Source organism: Falco cherrug, chromosome 13 (assembly GCF_023634085.1).
Source record: "Falco cherrug isolate bFalChe1 chromosome 13, bFalChe1.pri, whole genome shotgun sequence".
NCBI lineage: Eukaryota > Metazoa > Chordata > Aves > Falconiformes > Falconidae > Falco > Falco cherrug.
This window is the reverse complement of record NC_073709.1, coordinates 32,609,724-32,633,235: the sequence shown is the minus strand read 5'-3', so window position 1 is coordinate 32,633,235 and position 23,512 is coordinate 32,609,724. Positions and strand designations below refer to the sequence as shown.

Here is a 23,512-nt window from a genome sequence, read left to right as displayed (position 1 = left end):
AAGAGCTCTGCTGTTCTCAATTAGGCAAACTTAGCCATTCAGATTTTTCTTGTGCTGAGGTGGATTGCCCCGTCACCCATCTTCATAGCAGTGTGATTTTGAAATACCCTTCCTTCCTTTGATGGCTGATATTGATTATTTTCAGCATAGGAACGCAGGATGTGTGGGATTAGAGAGAATGAAATGAAGTGATGGCTTTCTCCGTAAGATAGAGAACAGATACCGAGTTTGAAGAGGGAACAAGGAAAGGACTAGAAGGTGGAAGAGGTGGGAAAAGCAGGAACTGGCACTTTCTCTGGTCCCGTGATTATCTTCTCGGGCAGAATTCCTCATAAGAGGCAAGTGGCAGCAGGAGGAATTAAGAGCACTCTGGTCCCCGGGAGATCAGGCTCCCGGTCAGAGGCTGTTGTCGACTCTTGGTTGAGGTTATTTGTGTCTCATGAATTTAGTGATACGTTCAGTAGCTTTCAGGTTTTGTCGGGATCTCGGTATAATATGTGGGGGAATTTAATTATCAGGAAAAGGAAGGGGGGAAAAACAGGTGAGAGAATTAAGTACCTTCATCCTGTGGCTACTCTGAGTAACAGCATAAAGACTTTGTGCTTTAAAAACTTAAAATTTGCCAGGACATTCAGGTGGCAGGGAGGCAGATCCTTTTATATTTATTCTGTCTTAAAAAAAACCAACCACCCGAAAAAAAACACCCACCCAACCACCAACAACAAAAAACAGATTGCCAAGAGCTTTTCCTCTGTTGACCAGGCTCACATGCTTGTGTGCCCTGAGATCCTGAGGTAGGAAAAGGAGAAAAGAAAGTGTCACGAGCCGTAGGGAGGAACAGGAGCACAACGTGATGAATGAGGTTAATTCTGTCAAGAATGGAGGCGAACAGGCTGATTAGGTGGGATGGCTGAGTTCAAGTTGCCTGTTTTCTCTGTGAAACCTCAACTCACGCTTGGAATTTGATCAGGGCATCAGACCTGACACTTCAGCTTCTCTGTCTGTAGTATTTTTATACACTTTCTACTCTGAACCTGAACATTTCATTTAAAGGTGAGCTTTTTTAAAAAAAGTATTTTTACTTGTATTTTCAAACACACACGGGTTTAATGCATTTTTCTTGTTTATGTAAAGTGCATGAAAATCCAAAGGGAAAGAAAAAGAAGGGAGGGGGGAGGGCAACTAAAACCCAACTATGGGTACGTGGAACCAGCCGCCTCCAAAAAAAGGCATCCATTGTAGACTGTAACTTGCAGATCTTTTAATGATCTTTGTAGTAAGCTAGAGTATTTTTATTAAATAGGCATTAAATTATTATTAATTCTGTTGTAAGTAGTATCTCACACTTTATTGTCCAAGTAGTCTGATCTCAGTACTTGCAGCAATGCAATGTAAAACTTCATCAAATTTACTCAGAGGAAGTTCTGCATCTAAAAGTGCAGGACATCCTCACAGCGTGGAAGAATTTGGGCTGAATTAATGCTACTAAATTATAGTTAAACTGAGTTAAACTGTTCTAACGGTGGCCAGCATGCTTTTGGCCTCTGCCACTCTCTCAAGTAACTCCCAGGCACACTTTGGGAGGAAGAACATCGCACATCGCAGGGACCATTCCCAGTTGGCACCTTGCACGGTCTGCGGGCAGTGGGAGTTTACTGGGACGGTTGCTTTGCCAGCTGGTCTCAGTTTCCAGGAATATTCCCCAGTATGATTTAGACACTTATTTGGATGTTTAGCCACTAAGATTTTTCTTTTTGAGGTGTTCCAATGGCATATTTGGGGAAGGAAAAGGTTTCTTAAGCTAACAGCTGTGGAGAGGTGTAATTTTTTCTGAAGATGGAAACAAACACTTAGGCAAAACAACCTGCCAGAGATTTTCTGTGTCTAGACTCTGGCTCCTGAAATAAGGGGTCGCCCTTCCAGATTTTATCAGAGCATCTACACCATGGGTTTAGAGCACCTCCCTGCCACTGGAGCAGAGTGACCTCGGTACAACTGTACCGTTCCCGTATCCTCTTCTGGCTAAAGGGGCTACACCCCAGCCCTGTGAGCACTTGCTCTTTAATGTCCCACCATCACACGCCTCAGGCAGGCCCCAGGGGCATCCAGATGTGCACAGCATCTTGCCAAAGCATGTTCTGAGGGTGAAGGTTTGGATCAAGCTCTCACCTGTTAGCCCGGCCGGTGCTAATACTCGATGCAGCTCATTTGAAACTCGGTATATGAGAGCCTGAAATCAATATTTCTGAGGAAAGCATTCAGCGTTGGTGTCGTTACAGCACATGGCACCCCGAGTATGTAACTGAGCCCTTCTGGCCATTAATAATACACAGCGGTTGACTTCAGCTATGTCTAAACATCCTGCCCGGTAGGATTTGTCTTGTCATTACGACTATATGCTTAATTAGTCAGGGACTGCACTGGAACGCAGTTTGCAATCAGGCCTGTGATTTGATTTAAAGAGATTGATAACATCCCGAAGTCAAAGGTGAAATCTGTCTGCAGGTTGCTGTTATTCATGCAACAGACTCAGACCTACGAATCTACTGAATCAAATTAAGGACATAATATCTTCTCTTCATTAATACACATTTTCTTATTCTACTTGCATGCAGTAATTTCGATGCTGGTGACCCATAAGACTCCCACAGGTCTGTCCTTCAGGGTGCTAAGTAGTCACTTTCCATCTTGGTGTCACAGGGAGATGAAGGCACTCACTACCTCATGCAAAATCTACTGCTAATTTCTGCATTCCCTTTCATTTTTGCCCTTTACATTTTTTTCTTATTGTTATTTATATATAACCTCTGCAAGAGTGTCAACTACATTGACATACTGTAATGCACAAGAAGAAAAGTTACCTTCCTAGCATTAATTAGGTTACTGAAGAAAACATGTAGCTGAACAGCAATTGCTAATGAAAAAACCTTACATTACTGCAAACCAGTGCATGTCTGAAATAGAATAGAAGCAAATGATCTAATCAGTCGGAGATTGTTTGCTCCATTTGCAGAGGTATTGAATTCAATTAAAGAATACAATACTTAAAGAAGATCATTTCAGTCTCTATTTATAGGAAATGTTCTTTTTAAAAACCTACAATGTTAGTGCTTAAATTGATGGTGTATGTGCTTCTCAGCATATATCTAACTAATGCAATATATCATACAAGATAGACATGATACTTCCAGAAAGTATGTTGAGTACTGTGGTGCACGATTTTAGACAAATGAGGTCTTGGTGCTTCGTGAAAAAAAGGTGCTTTTTGTTAGTGACTCTGCTCTAACTGAAGGTTTTCCCTACTTGGAGGCTGTGTCATATTTTAACAATGGGTGTTTTGCTGATGACAGACATCTTAATTATTATACTTGGAGATGTAGATTTTTCAAAGGGGAGAAAGGTACTCGAAGCCTATTGAACGTCAATGGTAGGTGAATGCCTCATTTTCCTTAGTGCCTTAAAAATCCCACCCCCCACCACTCCACCCCTTTGATTATAAGGGCATCTAGAGCTGTCAGCCTTCATGCAAGGCACTGCGTAAACACATAGGAAGTGACAGCCCCTGCCTCAAATAGCTTACAGAATAAACAAAAGGTATCAGGTAAGGAGAAGGGGAAAAAAAAATAAAGAGGAAATTAGGAGGTGGGAGGAAGAGGGAAATAAAGAAAGCATTGCACTCAATGTTAACAAGCAACATGTGGATTTGCATCCATCATAGGAAGGATAATTTACTGCCTGGTTTTTGATCTATTTGCTCTTCAGATAGCACCCCCTGCACTGCAGCTGTCCCCTAGGGTCACCGTATAGCTTACAGCAGACTCTGGAGTAGGCAGTTTAAGGACTGGGCTGCCCAGTTTGTCCCACTTGAGCAGCTGGTGCAAAATCGCCATCAGCTGGGTGGTCGATGAGAGCTTTTATCTACTTTGCTTCCCACTTTGCTGTTGACACTTAGAGGAACCTAGGCCAGTGGCACAGGAGCTGAGGACTGCAGGAGAGCTCCTTGGCTGCCCCCACGCTGGACAGGAGGAGGCTCAAAGTTCTGCATACCTTTATGAGCTTGAAAAGAAATCCCCAACCTTAAGTTTTACAAGAACAGGACTTCTGTTAAGTGAAAATATGCAGCTATATGTTGCTTACTTCTTTTGGGGAGCCTTAAATATGCACTGGGGCTCAGAAATCATGAATTTGTTCCAAGAATATCATCCTCTTTTATTAAGTTATTCAGCAAAATAATAGTTACATTCTTTCTTCTTTCTCTCTTTTATTTTTGACGTTTTTTAAAAAAAGTCTCATTTGCAAGGTTTTCTAGTCAATCATGAGGGTGATAAACTTCTTTTAACATTGAAAATAAAGGAGATCCACACGTCGTGTAACTCCAGGAGCCAGAATGTTAAGCAAAGCATGAAGTACTGCAAGGCTTGCAATAAAAATTGCAAGAGCTAGCAGAAGTGGAAAGGCTTCAAAAGAACTTTGAGTAGGGGTTTTGCTTGAATTAGGATAGCAAAATCAGGCCTTTATATCTCTTTGGCATGGTTTTGTGGATCTGTATTAACTGGAAATCATAAATGAAGAGATAGTAAATCAAAAATAATATGCTCATTCCCCATCCATTTCTAAGGATTTGATTATGACAGCCCAGGCGCAGAGCAGCCTCTGCCCTCATGCGCTGGGAACCGTTTCTGAAAGTTGTGTGCAAAATAGCTTTTTTTTTTATTTTTCATAAAGGATCCTGGCAGTCCTCTTTGTTCTTATCAGAGTGGGCTCTTATCTATAACACTAAGCCGCTTAACCAGCAATTGCAATATACTGTGAGATGATTGCATGTTTTGGAACAATAGGCACTGATTTTTGGTCAAGCAGAATTAAATTGACTTCATATTAAATTGATGAGCTGAAATTTGGTCAGTGCCTTGGAGGGCATACATCAGGTGAAAGGTGTGTTGCTTTACATGAAGCAGCGGATTTAAATGGTATTCACAGCAGCAGGGACAATGACAGCCTTGGTTCATCTATACCTGCCAAATAAACCCAAACATTTGAAAAAGGTGTTTTCCATGGAAAGAGTTCAATTTTAAGAATGGTTGTTCAGTACATGACCTTTACACAGGATGGTAAATGTGAAAATAATTTATGGAGACACACTAATCATTAAATCAACGTCGCTGACAGGAGGAAGAGTGTTTTCCACCCATCCCGGTTTGAGATTAGCCACTGTATGGTTTGCAATGCCTGTTCTTATAGTCAGGGCTCATGTTCTTTCCATGCCTTTGCGCTGCTGCCACTTCTTCCTCTGCACTGTCACAGCCAGTCTGTAGTTCATCGGCCCCAGCAGGCAAGGCTCTTCCTCCGGGGTCTGGTAAATCACAAGGATTTGACTCAACAGATGCTCACTAGTGTAAAGTGAATCCTGCAGCTTCCAGCGCCACCGCGCTCGGTGCCCATACACACTCACTGGGTGACAGGACCTGGGGAATTCAAGTGTTAAGGACAAATCTCATTTGCGGTAGGATGTCAACGCCAATGTAATTGTGGAAGTGCTTGTGTTTTAATTGCAGGTAGATGAAAAAATAGCTAGGTGCATGAAACCTATGCCCTTGTTTTGCCCTTTTTGTTTATTTGTCTGTTTAAAATATCATACCATGCATTTTTAGTTTCTTCTAGTGATTTTTAAAATTCAGTTAATTCTTTTAAAACAGAATTATTTTCTTTTCTTTTAAATTTTCTTTTAAAACATAATTGTTAGTTAATACCGATGCTCAAGTAGAATCTCAGAAAAATTGAAATAGGATACAGTGAACACTAAAATTCTCTACCTATGTTTTAGTATTTTCTACCTGATCCCACCTGACTTTCCCATTCTTCTGCAAAGAATTTGCATATTGAATACAGGTTCTTCTACTGGAGCACTGAAGTGATACAAATACGGGGGCTGTAGACAAGCAGCGTTCTGCACTTTTGTGTGTTGGGTTGGCTCATTGGTTTGTTGCTTCCAAGTATGACTTATGTGATTGCATGGTTGTCTGTCTGTCCCTCTTAATAAATACTGAATCCCTTAAACAATTCAAATATCTCTTTGGCATAAAGATTTCGAGGACATTAAGCTGCCAGAGAAGTTAAATTGCGTGAGTTCTGCTGCCCATCCTGATCTGCTGTGTATCGCAGAGCCATGTTTTCCTCTGGTTTGTGTTTAAAAAGCAAGGACTAAAAAGAAAATCAAAGGGAATGTGTGCTTAGGGTAAGGTTTTTAAAAGTTCCCTCAAATTCATCAGTGTTTCTATATTACTTCAATGTTTTTGAAAATCTTATCCTAAGGCATTTATCTCTAGAGATACTCTAACAGAGTGGCCTTAATGTGTACGTCAGCTACTTAAGACATACACGCTTTTGTGCATGTAGCCTTGCTATTGAACTCCTAAATAATAGCGATCGTCAATAGCTTTGTAGTTTACAGAGAATTTTGCCTCTGAAACCAGGGCTTTGCATCAAGCTTAGAGGATAAGACTCGCTGTGAGTCGTTCTTAGCATTTGTTAGAGGACGGGTTTATCCAGGTTTGTAGCACTCTGGGCCACCGAAGGCAAATCTTCACCAGCTGCTTGGGAAAGTCCAGGTGGAAAAATGCCTGGACGTGACCAGCAGTGATGCTCCGTGTCTCCTGCACTGTACAATCCAGAGAAAACCGACTTCTGCCTGGGCTGCTTTCTCTTTAGCTCTGCTGCAGATCAGCTTCAGGAGGCACCATCCTGGTGGGGTGGGGTTCCAGCCCCTCAAAAAAGGAAGCCAAACCACGCAGTTTCCAGCCAGCCAGCGGGATATGGCTAAAACCTGGAGCACTGCTTTGAAAATACCCCCTGCAGTGTGTATGCACAGGGAAAGGTAAAAAGTGTTTGTAAATTAAATTACAACATGGTTAGTATCCAAAGAACGTCAAGACACTTGTCTAAATTGTTGATTAATTGGTTGCAAACCAGAATTTGTTCTTAAGTTCAATTTGGGAAAAAAGGATCTGAGGCCTCTTGCAGCTTCGATTTTGTCATTCTTTCATGTTCAAATGACCAAGCTCGTTTATTACAAAGTTAACTTTATTGGGGGTGAGTGGGGTGTGTGTGTGTAACCCAGATTGGTGTTATCTAGTCTCAAATCCTGACTCATTACAATTTTCAATATGGTGAAGTAAAGCAAACATAATATTGATACCAGTGGTTTTTCCATAGCACGCTGCTTTTCTTTTTTTCCTGATACATTGCTCATGTCCCGTTAGCACCATAGTATTACTAAAACAACCTTTTGCGTGATACAGGACACGGTACTTACGGTTGCTAAGCAAAGTCACACCCAGACTGAGCCAGTGATTTTTGTTGGAGAAATCTTTCCCTAGTGCTCATGGGCTCCTTCTTCCAACCGCTTTGGCAGGAGGGGTCCCCTCGCACGCAGCGGTGCTTAGTTCTGCCGGGTGCTCTGCGTCCGCCCGCCGCTCCCCTTGGCGCCCCTCAGCACGCTAAACAGACATCGCTGCCCCCGGGTTGTACGGAACGAGGATCGTCTTGCCCAGGTGGAACAAGAAGCTGTTGCAGAGCAGGTGACCCATAACCGTATGGTCACGGGGCTGTGAGGTGCTTTTCGGCGTTTGGGCTGGCTCAGCAGGCCTGGGGGTTACAGAGGGCGCTGGTCTGGTGTGGGCTTGCAGGATAGGAACCCTCGCACCGTATCCGAGAGCCGCTGTTCTCCTGGGAAGGGAAAGCGATGGTCTTCCAGCACCCTTACCGCTTGCCGGAGCTGCGGGAAGCCTGAAGATCTCCTTCACCGTTTCCTTTGGTGAATTTCCAACTGAAGTGCTGTGTGTTTTACATACTCGGCTCACGCCATTTCCTTTCAGAAAGCACAAAATAACACATTCTATGCCTTCACTTTAGTGTACAATTCCTATGTAATTGCTTGTCGATTCCTATGATTATGTGCAAGAGGGGAGAGGAAAGCAGTTTGACTTGGGGTGCAGCTCTCCTCTCTGATGCACATCACAGCAAAGCACCAGCCCTGCTGCCGCAGCGAGCAGCAACTGCAGTAGTTTTCGTGCAGTATGTGCCTGAGAGCCGCTAAGGTTAATTACTACAGGTTGTAGTGTTCGGTGTGCTTTTACATATGGCTGGCAAAGACCCGTCTACCACAGTATGTGGTCTGACGTTTCGTTGAACCTCAGGTGTGTATCAGAACGTTTCAAAATGTAGGTGATACAGCCGTAGCATATACTGGAGGTTTCCTCTAAACTTGGCAGTGACAGTAGTGTGCAAAACCTTGCTGCTCACTTACTGTTATTAAGAGCAAAGCTCCACTCACAGGCACGCCAGTTTCATAGACTGCACATCACCTTCTGTAATGAAATAATTCTTGGGATTATGTTCAGTTAATAAGTTAGTATGGAAGGTTTATTCAAAACACATTTGCCTTTCCTTTTTTTTTCCTTTTCTCTGGGTAGTACCAAAATCTGATGTCTGTCTTGAACAAATCAATACTTTTTTATAATTTGTTTAATTTAATCCGTTAGCTAAAGTTGTCTTTAAGTATTTGGCTCCATTTGGTAGTCTGCAATTGATCTGAATTGATCTGGTGCTTACGTTTTGTTTCGATACAGACATTGCTTCAGACTTAGATACTTTCTAATAGTTATGTCTCCAAGCTCTTTACCTAGGAGACTTGCAATTCTGTTACAATTAATTTTGAATGCAGGCAGTGTATTATTTCTTTGCATACTTTTCCTTTATTTTAACTGCTCTGTGTTGAAATGTCCCTCTTTTGCAGTTGTGTTTTGTGAGCATATATATAAGTATATACACACACAAACTTATAAAAGCCAGATGAAGTTTTTAGATTGGGATTTTTTTAGTTCAGAAGTGGACAGTGACAGTGAAGTGACTTCAGGAAGAAAACGATGAGACTTGCCAGTTTCTCCCAAGGGCAGAGACATCTTTGTTGATGAAGAGGAGAACTGAAGTTATCCCGTGGATCTAACTATACCCCCTTGCTCCTAGAAGTGCATGGAAACATGGACTGAGAAATAGGAACCATTTCCTTAAAATCCACTCTGGAGGATAAGACAATATACTGACCAATTAAACAAAAATCAGAGGCCAGGGTTTGTGTCAAGACCTGGGGGAAATGATACCATCTTCCTCCAGTTCATCTCCATTAATAAATAACGGAGTGCCTCCTGCTGTGAGGTGGCGATGGGATGAGGATGAAATCCATTAACGGCTTTGATGTGTTCGGATAGATTGTTAAGGATTATGTCTGTCTCTAGAAACACAGAAGTACCAGGTTTTAGGGGAATGTGTAGCAGGTAAATCAGAAGCGGTTCTGGAAAGAGAAGAGCTGATGTGGGAGGAAGCCCGTGCAAAGAGATGGCGTGGAGCTGCATACCCTCAGGTCCGGGAAGGAAAAAGGCTCGCACGGGGAACAAAACACGCGGGGGTATAATGTACTGTATTATTTTGCGACAGCCTTGAATCTAGCCACGTACTAAATGTCTGGGATTTTGTGGGTGGATACTTCAAGAAGAAGGACTGAAGAGGTTGACAGGGTTTTTGAAATGCTCATCAGCTCGCACAAGGTTTTGCTCAGCCCCCAGCATAACACTATAAATATAGAGAACACATTGATTCTGACATTTTCATGCTTAAAAAAAAAAAAAAAAAAGATGAGGTCAGAATCGGTAGCCTTAGACATACCTTAAATGACACTTGCATATTATTTTCAGGTTTTCAAAGCAGGGCATTAGTACCCATGCTGAGCAGATGCTGTGATAAAGCCAGGAACAGCACGAGTGAGATTCTGATGTCCATGTAGCCATAGGTGTCTCCACTGACCTGTAGATCCCAGAGTTGATCATTTGCTTTTCCTATCAGGATTCTCTCATGACTTTCTCAAGTGTGTTGGTGTTAATAAGCATAAAGTCCTAAGAAAATACTCCCCCTTCTTTCTTTCTATCTCTGGTCATATTTTGGGAAAACAAGTGTAGATCCAGCCTTCACGTTTCATGAGGCCACGACTGCACTGACATTGTCAGGAGGTTTACTGAATCCTTCGGGGGGATCCATCTAGACCAAATGTGTTCAGTAAAGCTGATAATTCCTTACATTAATACTAAGACTTAGTTGTTTAATTCCAGGCTCTCAGAGGCATAGATATGACAGTCTGAATACATTTTCTCTAGGTGTGATGGACTTCCTAATTAACTGATTTAATCCATGGAGAAGCATTATCAATACCTTCGTATATCATGCCATAGTGTAGGATAGCAGTAGTAGCTAGATGTGTGTTGCCTCCTAAAAATTACAAATATTTGCTTATGTATTTGAGTGTATAAACATATTTCTTTAGTTACACTTTTATAGTGATCTCCAGTTGCAGCTCCGATAACGTGAACATTTAAAATATTTCCCTGATATTGTCATTAACATTAACATATCCTCTCCCTGAGGTAGGTGCTGGGTGGCTTGAATCACTGTGTACAGGAATAGTGTAAAAAACTTCTTTTCTAGAGTAATCCAAACAGCCATATTACAATTAAATGAGACATAAAGGCAGTTGTCACGTTTTTCCGTATGAAATGGCGATCATGGTTAAAATCATACACACAAGTGGCAGGGTCAGGTTGTGATTATTGTTTTCTTCAATGAAATGATTGCTGGAAGAATCATTTGGTATGACCCAAAACAGGTTTTCCATTTTTATCAGCAACATAACAAGAACAAAAGAAAATATTTTGTTCAAAGCTATTTCTGTTTCTTTCTCTTTTTTTATTCTTTATTGTTAAGTTCAGGCAAATTTGGGAAAAAAAAGATTCAAAATGAAATTTCAAACCAGATCTGTGTTTAAAAAAATGTTTTCAAAGTATTGTATTAATCTAATTAGACATAAATCTGACATAAATTAGACATAAATAGACATAAACGGCTGAGATCAGCCCAGTGTTTTCAATTTGCAAATCAGTTGTGGCAGTGCCTCCTCTGTAATTCTAACTGACCTTGGCATTTAAACTTTTGCAGTAGTTTTTCTAGTGCTATCAGTCCCCACAGAAATAGAGGCCATTCTCTATTTTTTCAGTGTTATACAGGTAAGTCTTTAGAGGTAAGCCTCTAAAGAACATCCTACAATGTGGAGCAAAAGACTTAATTTAATATCTTCATCGATTACAAGTAGCTATCAGCTTGCTTACTCTGTAAATATATTAAAGTGCTTTGTTTTTCCATAAGAGGGAGTTAACAGATGTCTGACATGTTAATTCCACCATATGGCAGTTTCATTTTCTTCCTAGTGCAATATTAAAATGATAATGACGAGAACTGAGTAACGTGGTTAATCTTAGTAGGCGTAAGTTTCACCAACGTTTAAGAAGCAACAAGGGGTGATTATGACTTGGTATTGAACATCGGGAGAGGTGTATTGTGGTTTTCCCTCTTCAGTCCTGGGTTGGTGGTGAAAGGAGCTAGGTCACCCAACAAGACCTCACCACCTCCAAACTGCAGGATGCTGGTGGTGGTGAGGACAATAGCCCTGTTTCAGGGATGCTGGTGAAGCTCAGGGGGTAAATGTCTTCTGGTAACAGTGAACAGGAGAGCTAATGTCATGCGTACGTGGTTTTTTCACATTATTTTCACATATTCTATTCATCAACAGTTACTCTCAACATCAAAGCATAGTATTTATCTTATGTAAAGTTTATTCCTCTTTGTTGGTAATATATGAAAAGTCTTGGATCTGTCAGATGGGAAGTCTGAGCCGTGACTTGTTGAAGATTAGGAGGGTATTCTAGGAAGGTATTAGCTTCTGCTTGCTGTATCCCTGTGCTCTGCCCAAGGCGTCCTCTATTAACCATCACAAGGAAAGATTACCAGGCTAGGTGAACCTGTAGACTAACCGAGTACGGCCATTTTGATAACACGGTTATTATTTATTTAGGGGGGGGGGGGGGTATTGTATTTTTATATATATATAAATATATAATATTTATTATGATAACATGGTTATTATTTATATGAAAAAATGGCTGCTTCTTTTGTTTTCTGCTTTTCTGAATATAGATGCTCGTATTTCAATTCATGGTTGGGGTTTAAGGAGTTTCCCCAGAATTATTTTCAGACGTTGCTCATGCTGATCGGCTATCTAGCAAAACAAACCAAAAGGCAGGTTTTCCTTTTCGCAAGGCAAGTTCATCAGTAAGAAGCTGTACCCGTATGACCTAGGTAGATGGGGCCAAGATAAAAAAAATACATATATTGAGAAACATTGAAGAAACTGCATTCAGGCATTTCACTGATGTACCGAGGAGGGTCTGTATGCCCACAGAAGAAAATAAGAAGTTAGAGTAAAGCTCTGTTGGCATTCCCTCACCTCCTCCTTGGTCAAAGAAGAGAAAAATTCAGTGGCATGGGTGAAAGTCACAGTGTGAGCGTGATTTTGTTTACAAATTCTAACAGTAAGATAGAGCTGTAGTGCTGCATTGTCCGAGTATTCGCTGTAATAGTTGAAAATGCCATGTTTTCTTTCAGTAGTGTAAAAGGAAATTCTATAAAATCTATTGCTGATGAATAAGGCATATAAGATTTTTTTTCAGATGATACATGTGGGCCTGAGTACACGGAAGAATTCTAATTCAAGATAGCATTGAAATGTATGTGTTTTCTCTAAACATATGCTTAAGTAAATTCTAGAATTGGAAGGGATTTCAACATGTGATCTTCAATTTTTTCCTTGAATGGGCAATGAAATTAGAAATAATGCTGCCCGTCTGGTGCCATCTTAGCCCAGGACTAAACTAATGGTAGAACCTGACTCGGTTCTCATTTGTTCTCTACACAAGGAGGAGTTCTCTTTTCTTCCATTTTTCTAATTAAGGTGTGACACAAGGTGTGATTCTGATATCTGAGCCACTATTTTGTAACAAGCAGTTGAAAGGATTGAATTGTTTTATTTCTGTCCAGGTTAGGTGCCTGTGAATTATATTCTACAAAACCTCACCCACAGGCGGTAGGGCATGAAAAGTGCAATCTGATTTGCTCATTTCAAATAGCTCATTAATCATTAATGCCAACATTCTCTTAATTATGGATCTTTGTGACCAGCAGAGCATTTACTGGTGATCTGCAGAGGAGATGGCTCATTACTTTATGGGCTCTCACGTTTTTTCCACTTGCTGTACCACAGTGCTGGTGGTTAAAAGTACACGCTAATGACGGATTGTTTTCCTACGTACTCTGCTGCCATCTTTGCCACAAGAGGCCCTGGGTAGCTTCCCGTGGGAGACAAGTGATCTGCCAGATATGGAATAGAAGGTATTTAAGGGCTGCAAGGCCATTCTTTATAAAGATGATGTTCTGGACAATGAGCATGTTTTGAGAAGTTGGTTAGGATAAATCAGTCTTCTTAGAATATCCCATAGCTCTAACAGTCCAAGTGAAGCGGAGAAGTTAGGGTGTGCTAGCACATAAGGCCTGAATACACCCAACTGTGGAGAAAAGTAAACCTCAGATCTGCCCGTCTTATGTGATATGTTGGTAAAAAATAAATTCTGGTATAACTTTTCCCAGCACAAACTTTCATGAGTCTCTCCAAGAGTTTTGAGGAAGAGCTGGGATAAATGTGGCTGATTCTGCTACTTGGACGAGTCCTTTCTGCCAAGGCAGGCAGCAGAGCTCTCCTTCAATGCTAAAGCAGTGGGGGTTTCACTTGCACTCTGGGGACTGGAGCGAAGACCCCCGCTGAAGGCACGCGGGGTGACAAGCAGACATGGCGCAGCATAACTTGCAGCTGCTGTTGACCAAGAGAAAAGGATAACTCGCAGGCTGGAGAGGATGAACTTCTGTGGCAAATTCCCTGGGCTGTGCTGGCAAGTTTCTTAGTACTTTCAGAGCTCCCACCTTTTTGTTTCTTTGAGAGGAGGTGTTTTTTGAAGAACAAAAAAAAAACAGTAGTACAACTGAAAGTGGCCAAAGAGCTGATTCTTAAAATTTAATTTCAATTACGCATGAATATGCTGTGAGAGGTGGATCAGAAATGTGTATTATCCTGCAGCCAAAATGGACAGAAAGGGTAGCAAATCCTTGACTTTGGCTAAATAAACAAAACTGTTGAATAACTTCATACACTGAGCCAAATTCTCGGTCGCCGTGATGCAACTCTGTTGACTTCAGCTATGGGCACTGGTGTAGCCGAGACAAGAATGTAAATGACAAAATTGTTTCTACGTCCTCCCTCGGAGGCAGCCTGTGTTTTGAAGAGACACTCATCACCCTATTTCTTCATCTCTAAATCTGCAACAAGCCAAATGGTAAGTTTGAAGCATCAAAGAGGTAGTTAAAAGTTAAGGGTGACAGCACCAAAGATTAGGGGAACTGTTGTGACTGGAAGAGCAAGAAAAGCTTTAAACAAAGGTACGTGTGCAGATTTAACGTAACGCTGCCACCACTGCCCCCACCAAGACAGCTCGATCTGTGTAGGAAAAATGAAAGCAGGTGCTATCGAGCTGGGAATGGCAACTGAACACCGTGCGAGGTGGCAACCAGCCTCCGGGGTGTGCAGCCAGCCCCCTTAACTGCAAACTCTGTGCTATGGCATATGCAAACGATCAGAGGTCTGCGTCCAAAGTGAACGTCCATTTAAACAAGACACATTAAGAGCAATAGATTTGTACTGGGATAAGGCTCTCTGTCCCCCAAATACTATCCTGTCGTGCCAGGCAATGCGTTTAATTTGCTGACCAGTTTTTAGATGGATGTTGTCAGTACGTGAACGTTGCCTGGAGGCGTGTGGGACTCTGCACAGAGGCGCCTGGTGCCACCGTGGATGTCCTGGCTTGCTTGAAGCTCGCACAGGGCTCGCGGATGTGGCACAGGGCTAGCAGGAACCCTGTGCCCTGCTTGGGGGGTGGGTGAAGGGTGTCACAGGTGGGCACGCTGCCGCGGAGCTGTGCCCTAACCATTAAAGGAGCTTTTGTGGAAACAAAAAGGATCCTCCCTCCAAATCTTCTAATTTTTTTTTCCCATCAAAATGCCGCACTCCTAACAAAGTAATGGCAATAATACTAATATATGACTTTTAACACATCCTCTCCCAGCAGTGTGCCTCGTTGGCTTTTGCTGAGGAGATGGGATGGCTCTGTGTGTTCTGCAGAGACACAGAAGCCAAAGTGACTTGTTCACCACCAGCAAGGAGCAGAGACGGGGCACAGGAGGGCTCAGCTCTCCTCAGGTCACCTTCGTAGTTGACACACAAAGCTGCATTTGACACAGGCCAGTTTCACCGTATAAAACAAGTCAGTAAATGGTTACAGATTTACAGCACACACAGCCCTGAGCTGCCTTAAATAGGTGTGTAATTTTATTTATTTTTTTATTAAATCGTATAGCTGAACATAAACTCTTTCAGGTTAAGTTGCAGTCCTAATTTTCAATCAAGTTTTTTTCTTCTCCCACGACGGGGAGGGGGGAGGTAATTGTATTTTGTATGGTGACAGGGGATTTGTGCTGGCTTCAACCAGCTGCTGAAATCAGTGATAACAGTCACCGCGCCCCCCCTCCCCCCCCTCAGATAAAGAGCTGCCGCTGAGTCTATTCCTCAAGCTTAAGCCAAATTGCTTTGAAGGCCTGTGAAATTCAATTTGCAAGAGAATGGAGGATCCTCTCCATGTAATTTCAAAACGTGGAAAATAGTAATTGCTTTTACTTCATTCAGAGCATCCGTGTAGGTAAGCCGCAGCATCCTTTGGCCGCTGCCAGAGCTGGGGAGAGGACAGACCCGCCGCTGGCTGCCAGCGATGCTGGACCCCCCGTCTTTCTGCCGCAGCCATTGCCTTCAGCCTCCTTGTGCCGGCTTAAGGCAGCGCTTTGCATCGCGCCAAATTACGTGAAAAAGGGTCTCATTATGATAACTCTCTCTTTAATTGACTGCATTTATATGTGTCTCTTCAGCATGGAAGATAATCCTGTATATGCATAGCCAGGCTTGATCTCAGATTTGTAAGGTGTTTAGATTTGTTCCGTTCAGCAGAGAACATAAGTATTAGTGGATTTTTTACAAGTCTCCTGTTAGGAGCCATCCTTGATCCTGTGGCTGGCTTGTCTGCTGGTAATCTTTTTCCATGCTTGAAGAACTGACAAAAGCATCTGGGCCTCCCTGGCAGTAATTAGGGCGAGCTAACTGCCTGCTGTGCGGGAGAGTAGCTCTGAGATTTGAGGAAATGCAAGTGCAAAATGCAAACTGGCTGGCACGCCAGTGCCTTGTTTCCTTTACACAAAGGAACCCCTGCCTTCAGTTGCATTTGACTGAGACCACGATCTTCTTTTTGTTTCTGTTTTTGGGTTTTTTTGTGTGTTTGTGTTTGTTTTTTTTTAACTCAGAAGTTCTACCAAACTCCAGTGTTATTTTAAGAACTCCAAGCTCAGAGTAAGGTGGTTTTGTTATGGGTTTTTTTTGTTTTGGGGTTTTTTTTTCCCTCTGTTGCACAGCTGTATATCTAGAATTGTCTTCACAAATTAATCAAAAGCCTTCACTTTTCAAACACTGGAGGTTAAAAACCTAATGGAGGAACATTCCTCTCTCCAAAAACCTTATAAAGACTTACTACAGCAATTCCTTAGTCAATCTTTTGATGTCAAATCATTGGGTACTAAATATTTACGAAGCTTTCTCCAAAGAGAAACTTATACATGAACCTGTAGGTGGGAAAAAAGAGAACCTCAGGCTGCAATCTAGAAATTTTGTGTCCAGGAAGCCTGCCTCCCTTAAAGAGATTCCACAAGACCATGAGAGAAGGGGCTGCTTATAACATGCATGTTACTAACACTGGCTGTAACCTCTGTGCGCCTGGGTTTGCACAGCCTTCCTTATCACAGCATGGTTTGCAAGCGGAGGGCGTGAGTGGTGTCTTGTAGAAGACATCCCCAGCAAAAAAGATGTGGGGAGCAGCAGCTGGTCCTGGCAATTTATCCACTTGGGTTAAGAATTGTTATTTTTTAATTTTTTTCCTGTGGGAAGAGAATAATGGGTGCCATTCATGAACAAAATCCTGCCTGGCCCCTGTGTAGCTAGAGGTAAATGAGGGCAAAGTAATCTGTTCCTTTCCTCTAGTGGACTTTTGCAGAGGCTGGATGCAGTTTGTGATCTTTTCTTTGAAAATTGAATGGTGCATGAAGATGTCCTGAGATCCTGCTTTGTCTACAAGACTCTCTGTGACAGATGTTTGTCACTCTTGACGTCCCTTTCTTTGACATTCTTTTCAAGGGCTCCGTTCTACTAAAATCTGAAGCAGTCTCTTGTGATTTAAATGGTCAGAAATACTGATCTGGCATTACGAAAGAACAGATTTTGTTTTCTGTAAATTACCTGAAGACTTTTCATTAAATCTTCATCTTATTCCATGTCCTCCTGATTATCACATCCCCTCCTTGCATTACTTCTTACATTGTAGCATCATCGTGCCACAGTATTTTGTCTGTGAGAAGAAAAGTAGCATCCCCTCCCTCATCATAAGAGGACAGTATTGGTGCTGCAGCAGAGACTGGCTGGCAGCAGGTGCTTTTAAGTCCTGCAGTTATTTTTTTTCTTTCTTCAGAGGTAATTATCAACAAATCTTGATATTTTTTTAAAAATGTATTATTTTTTCTTAAGATCATAAATGCATTTGCCACCGCGCCACACCTTTGCTGTCACTTACACTCCGTTCCACCACGTTATGCCCTGAATCTGTTTTGTGATATATGACACAATTATATCTCAGGGAAATTTGCTCTTCCCTTCTTATGTTGTATGATTAATTTATATGCAGTCAGTGCATGCTTGGAATGAAACAAGTGTTTCATGTTTCTGCATTTCTTCACATTTTTGTGCTCGGTGTTTTTTTGAGAGGGAGGTTTCCGCAAAGCTGTTTTGGCATTTATTTTCATTGAGAAGTTTAGCTAAATAATTGAAACAGCCAAAAAATGGCTTAAAAAAAGGGGCAAAATGTATTTTCTTGTGTTGCTTCATGAACAGCTGAGTTTGAATACAGATGCAGAGACTAAAGTAAATTAGATTATCTCAGTTCAGTATTCCGCACCACAGTTCCAATCCCCATCGTTGTCCCAATCCCCATATCTATGAGATGGGAAGATTAAGTAATAATGAAGACGTGTCACTGCACCTGCTTTCACTGTATCAAGCTACATACAGTAAATCCACCCATAGTTTCATTTTCCCCCCTCTGGCATCATCTGTTGTTCACGTTCCCAGCCAAGGGTCTGATCTAGCTCTCCAAAGACTCTAAAACCACATTTCTAATCATTGCCTGTTCAGATTTGCCTACAGATTTTGAAAACAAGCCTCTTTCCAAGGTCTGCCTGCATAAAGTAAGCTGTAAATGTTGGAGCCGATGTGGGCTTCGTTTGTTAGAAGACCGTTTAAGCAGAACACTGGTGTTCAATGGTGAACATCTGGCACACGAGGTGATCTAGCGGCTCCAGCCTTGCGACTGGCACGGGCATGTTTTCAAAGGGCGTTACGAAGAAGGTAAGAGTTCACCAAAATAAGGTTTTCAGGCCTTTTGTGTGTAGCTTCGGAGTCGCCGGGACCCTCCCCAGGACAGCAGGGGCAGCTTGCATCCTGCCCGGTGCACGCGGTGGTGGTGCCTTTGCTGAGCCGCACGGCAGCTGGCTCGGCGGGCACGGCTTCGGGTTCCTCGGTCACTGCTCCAGATAATACAGATGGGGTGGACGTATGGTGGGTGATGTTGATAACAGAGGAAATGAACCTGTGAAAGGGCTGTGAGTCCAGAAATAGGGATCAAGTGCAGAGCCGTTACATTGCTGGGCTCCTTGAATAAACTGCAGCCGTGTCAAAGCCGTGGTTTGTCTTGGCATGGACATGGCCTTTGACTTTCAGTCTCTTTCTCTATTGCAACTTACTTGTTTTTCTCTTATAATATTATTATTATTATTATTATTATTATATTATTATTATATATTATTCTTCCTCCTCTGTCAATCAGCATTGTTTCTGTGAGATTTTTGCTTTTTTTTTTTTTTCTTTTTTTTCTGCTCCACTAGTACACGCTGTGATGATGTTCCCCTTTACTATCCTCCAGCTCTTTTTTCTTTTTTTTTTTAATGTCAGATGGCCCCTCACTGTTAAGGTCGTGTGCCATCAGCCTCACTGGAGAGTCCTGAGTTCCATGGCAGCCATATAATTGACTGGGTAGCATCTCACTGAAAGGTCACAGCGTGCTTTGGAGGCTGTTTTTCCCTTGTCTTGGTAGCGTTTTGGCTAGGTAATTATGTTCCATGCGATTCCAGCCTCTTGGTTCACATTTACAGTTTTTCTTGTTCAGTAAATGGAAAATACAATTCATATTAATCAGGATTTATTGTACTCAACAGCTGTTGTTATGATGCATCAAGAATGGCCTATCAGGATTGATATGTTTACACTGAACCACAGCATCTGGAATTGCTCCATGTACTCCCGTCCTTATCTGCCCAGGTCTGAAGCCCTTGGCTTTGGGGAAACCAAACGACAAAGGGTTAGGCAGTGGGAGGGAAGAATCCCACAGACCCCATAGCTCTTCCTGGCTTCTGCTGATGTTTTTACTAATACAAGGAGAGTTCCGCAGATGAAAAGCAGGGCAGGATGTGTTTGGAGTTTAAAATTCTGTTTGAGTGCTGAAAACAACTCTTGTTCCCTGTTGTCCTGCAGTGGCCCAGACCCAAAGCTGTCATTCAGCCTGGTGCTGACTCCTGCGGTTGCAGCAGCAAGGATGTTCCCTGTTGTTTCCACAAAAGGACCAAAACATCAGCCCTTCTCCACCCATCAGCAGTCCAGGCATTGATTTACTCCTGGTTCTTCATCTACAGCAAGTCCCTATCTTGTTAGGTGATGCAACCAAAACATAAATAATATGAGAAGTACTTCAAGATAAATGCTATTAAAAACTAGGTGCAATCCTTGTAGCATTGCCATAATGATTTATTTTTTTTTTAAAATCTTGCAACTTAAAGTTCACACCGTCAGGTTTTACTTTGCAGACCAGAGCGCTAGAAATTCAGCTTTCTAAAAATTGAAATGAGATTATGATATATGCAATTGCAAAGGCTGGGGTTTAAGAGAATAACGCCAGTTAGCATAAAACCTGAAGGTCTTACAATGAAAACTGGCCAGATATGTATGTGCTAGAAAAGACTAGAACAATGGTTCCAAGTGAGTGTCACTATAACATTATATTGATACACTAATAAACCTAAACTTTGGAAATGGCTGGTACTTTCATCTAGAATAATTATTGTAATAGAAGACTTCCCAGGTCATTTTTATTGCTCTCCTGTGGGGCTGAGGCTGTTCTGCTGTAATGGAGTTTGCATATTCAGGATATTTTAAGACCTATGAGAAGGTCATCTGTTAATAACCAACGGTGAGTCTGAACAGCTCTGCTAGGCTCTGTTTTATGGCTTGTCTTTGGACAGAAATGTAAGCTTCAAAAGAATAATAATGCCCAAGCCAGTAAATAATATGTGTCATCCTTGCTAATCTAGAAAAACTGTGCATGCTCGTTCAGCCTATAGATATTAACTCCTTTCATTGTCTGAACAGAGACCTTTCTGAATCATTTGCCTCATATAATAGATTATGAATCAATTGCTGTGAATTGGCAAGTTCTGGTGACTTCCATTTTATTGGATTTAATCTTTCTCCTGTCATGGGTGTTCCAGGGAACTGGCTGCATTCGTTATGGCCCACTGTTGATGGCAGAGACGTATTCCCTTGCAGGAAAGCTGCTCCTGCAAGCTGTAAATTGAAGTTGAAAACTAAATTTATTCCTTCTAATACCTCATGCCGAATGGCTGAGCTTCAAAACAGCCCCATAGCATCAACTTTGGTGTTAGTTTGACAGCGTTGCATTTCCAGTATTTAGCTGAGTCGCATAATTTAGTGCAAAGTATTGCAACTGTTTTTCTGTACATACTCTTTTAAATACTTCTTCATTTTCTGTTCGCGTATCTTATTAGCTATCAGGCAGTTTGTGTGCCAGTTGGTGTGTTTGAGGTTAGCACAATGTTTTTTGTGGTTGTACTGTACTGGGTTTGAGTGTTTATACCTTGCTGATGCTCCATCTTTAACATAAGTCTGTCAGCGTAGTATGTATATCATTCAAAACGTGATATTTTATGTTATTTCATTTTGCTGGGCTATCATTTTCAGACACCACCAAAAATTGTCTTGATTTTATCAAAGAAGGGTGCGTTTGAATGATAATCAGAATGAGGAGTGATAATGAACCTGTATTTAGGAACGCCAGGCATTCGAACAGCTCCACCTAATAATTTTTGCCCTGTCGATAACACCTCACCGTTGGGGCAGGTGGCAGTGTAGCCCAGCGAGCTCACGTGCAGAGGTGACTGCAGTAACTTCCCAAGGTTTTTTGCCTTGACAGGTTTGGGCTTGTCTTCCGTTTTTGTTTGAAGAGCAGATGTCCTTACTTTTATAGGACAAAAAGCAGTTGAGAACGTCTTTTTTGATGTGGCTAGCTTAGTTCAAGGTATATTTTTCTTAATGGTTGTAGACACTGAAAGGGCTTTGATATGAGCAAAGAACCATCCTGTCTGTGGTTATGAGTGGGATCGGGACTCAAGCCTGATTTCCAGCGCCTCCGACTCCTACTTTCTGGAAAGCAGGCAGACTCGGGCTCACATGGGACCAGATTCTGACTCTCTGCTGAACGGCAGTGCTGTAATGTGAGTAGCCCTGTGCATAGGCATCTGGAATGAAACAACATGGGCAAAAAAGCAAGCAGAAATGTTCTCGGTCTCCTTAGCCATGTGGGGAGAAAAACTTGCCATTGAAAAATCTTTTTATGTGTTTTAGCCACTTCACAAGAGACTTGTGAAGGCTTTTTTATGAATTTCCCTTCTCTGACTTTTCCTATATATTTCTGCTTTAAGGATCAAGCATTCCTCCTGTCTCTGTGGCCTCTCTTTGACAAGTCTATTCTTCTAACTGGTTGTGTCAGGCTTCAGAGATGCTTTTAGAAACACCTGTCCTGTGGTTTAGAGGCTTGACAGTCATTCAATTTTTATCCTTTACCAGTTAAACTCATGAGATTCAAGTGTAGGGTCAAAGCCAAAGTGTTTCTTAATTTTTTTCTCTAGCATGGCTGCCAACCAACGTTAAAATAGATACATTCCCCAAGAGTATTAGCAGTTGTGCACAGAGAGGCATGTTAATTGTGCAGAAAGCTGAAACATGAGCCTTTCAACTTGCCTTACCATCTTGCTCCTGTCCCCAGCTGCTAAACCTTTTCATTTCTCTGCTTCTTTAGCCCTTCGTGATTACTCCCCATTGGACCCATAACTGTGCACCATACCTCTCCTAGGTGCTGGCTCCTGCCCCAGTGCATAAACCCAACTAATGAATGATTTCATGTCTGTCGTGGGGTCTGCTTCTCCGGAAGTTTCTCTTTATCCCACATTTATAAGAAGAGTTACCTGCTCAGAACACAGGACTTGGAGTCCTTTTTCCTAGTAATAGGTAATAAAAGTCTGCCCTTAAAGGAAAGCATCCTTGTTCACAACCCGTAATGAGATGTGGAGTTCTGGAGATACCAAAGAGATGGCTCTTGGAAACAAAGCTGTCACTGTGCTGATGCCACGGCTGGGTCAGCAGGTGAGCAAAGCTGCCCGGTAGCCCACCCACATGAACGGCTAGCCACGAGATCTGCAGTCCTACAAGTAGTGCAGGAGCGTAGGTGTTCTCCGTTGCCAATCACCCACACAGGGAAGACCTCATGTTAGAGTTTCCTGTCCCTCAGCTGGGAAAGAGATGTCATTTTTATGCCTCTGTGTCAGTGGTGCTTAAAAGGCCTTAGGAACACGTAAAATAAAATCCATCTGGGATTTTGAGGTTGGTTTGTTTTTCTTTTCTCTTCAAATAGCCCAGAGCTAGTATCCTTTGTGATCCCTTAAACAGTGACCAGGTAGGTTCAGTTTTAGTCTCCACATGAAGTAAATTGGATGGAAGCAGGATGATTTGAGCAGGAAGTTCTTTTGAGTAAACTTAAATAAAACTGTGCTTTCCACTTGACTGAGAGGAAAAGGTGGTGGAATTTTGGGAAAATTGTTACACACTTGAAATGCTTCACTCATACTCTATTTGGACGAGAAGGAGCAATATATCACAAACAGATTTCTTGTGATTGTCTTCCCATTATAATATAATGCAATAAAATAACACTGAAAAGGAAACAGAAAATGAAAAAGATGAGAATGTATAGGGAAAAGGGCTCTTAATGTTTAATAGCTACCACTAAAGTCCCTAATTCAGGCTACCAGTTCTTACCTTCTGTAAGATGAGGTGTCAAACATTATTTAAAGTGTATGTGCTGTGAGATTGGACTATGCTCGGTGTTTCATGATTGATAAAGTATTGTTCCTAAATAAATCTTGCAATTCTAGCTGCAGTGACACAAATAGTAGAACACGAAGGTGTGAAAGAAAATGG

The 23,512-nt window shown here is 41.9% G+C and overlaps 1 protein-coding gene across 24 annotated transcripts in view; it reads left to right on the top strand.

Annotated features, from left to right (window-relative positions):
* Positions 1-23,512, top strand: part of NRXN1 (neurexin 1) — a 730,807-nt gene that overhangs the window by 631,472 nt on the left and 75,823 nt on the right. The gene's annotated exons all lie outside the window — the stretch shown is intronic.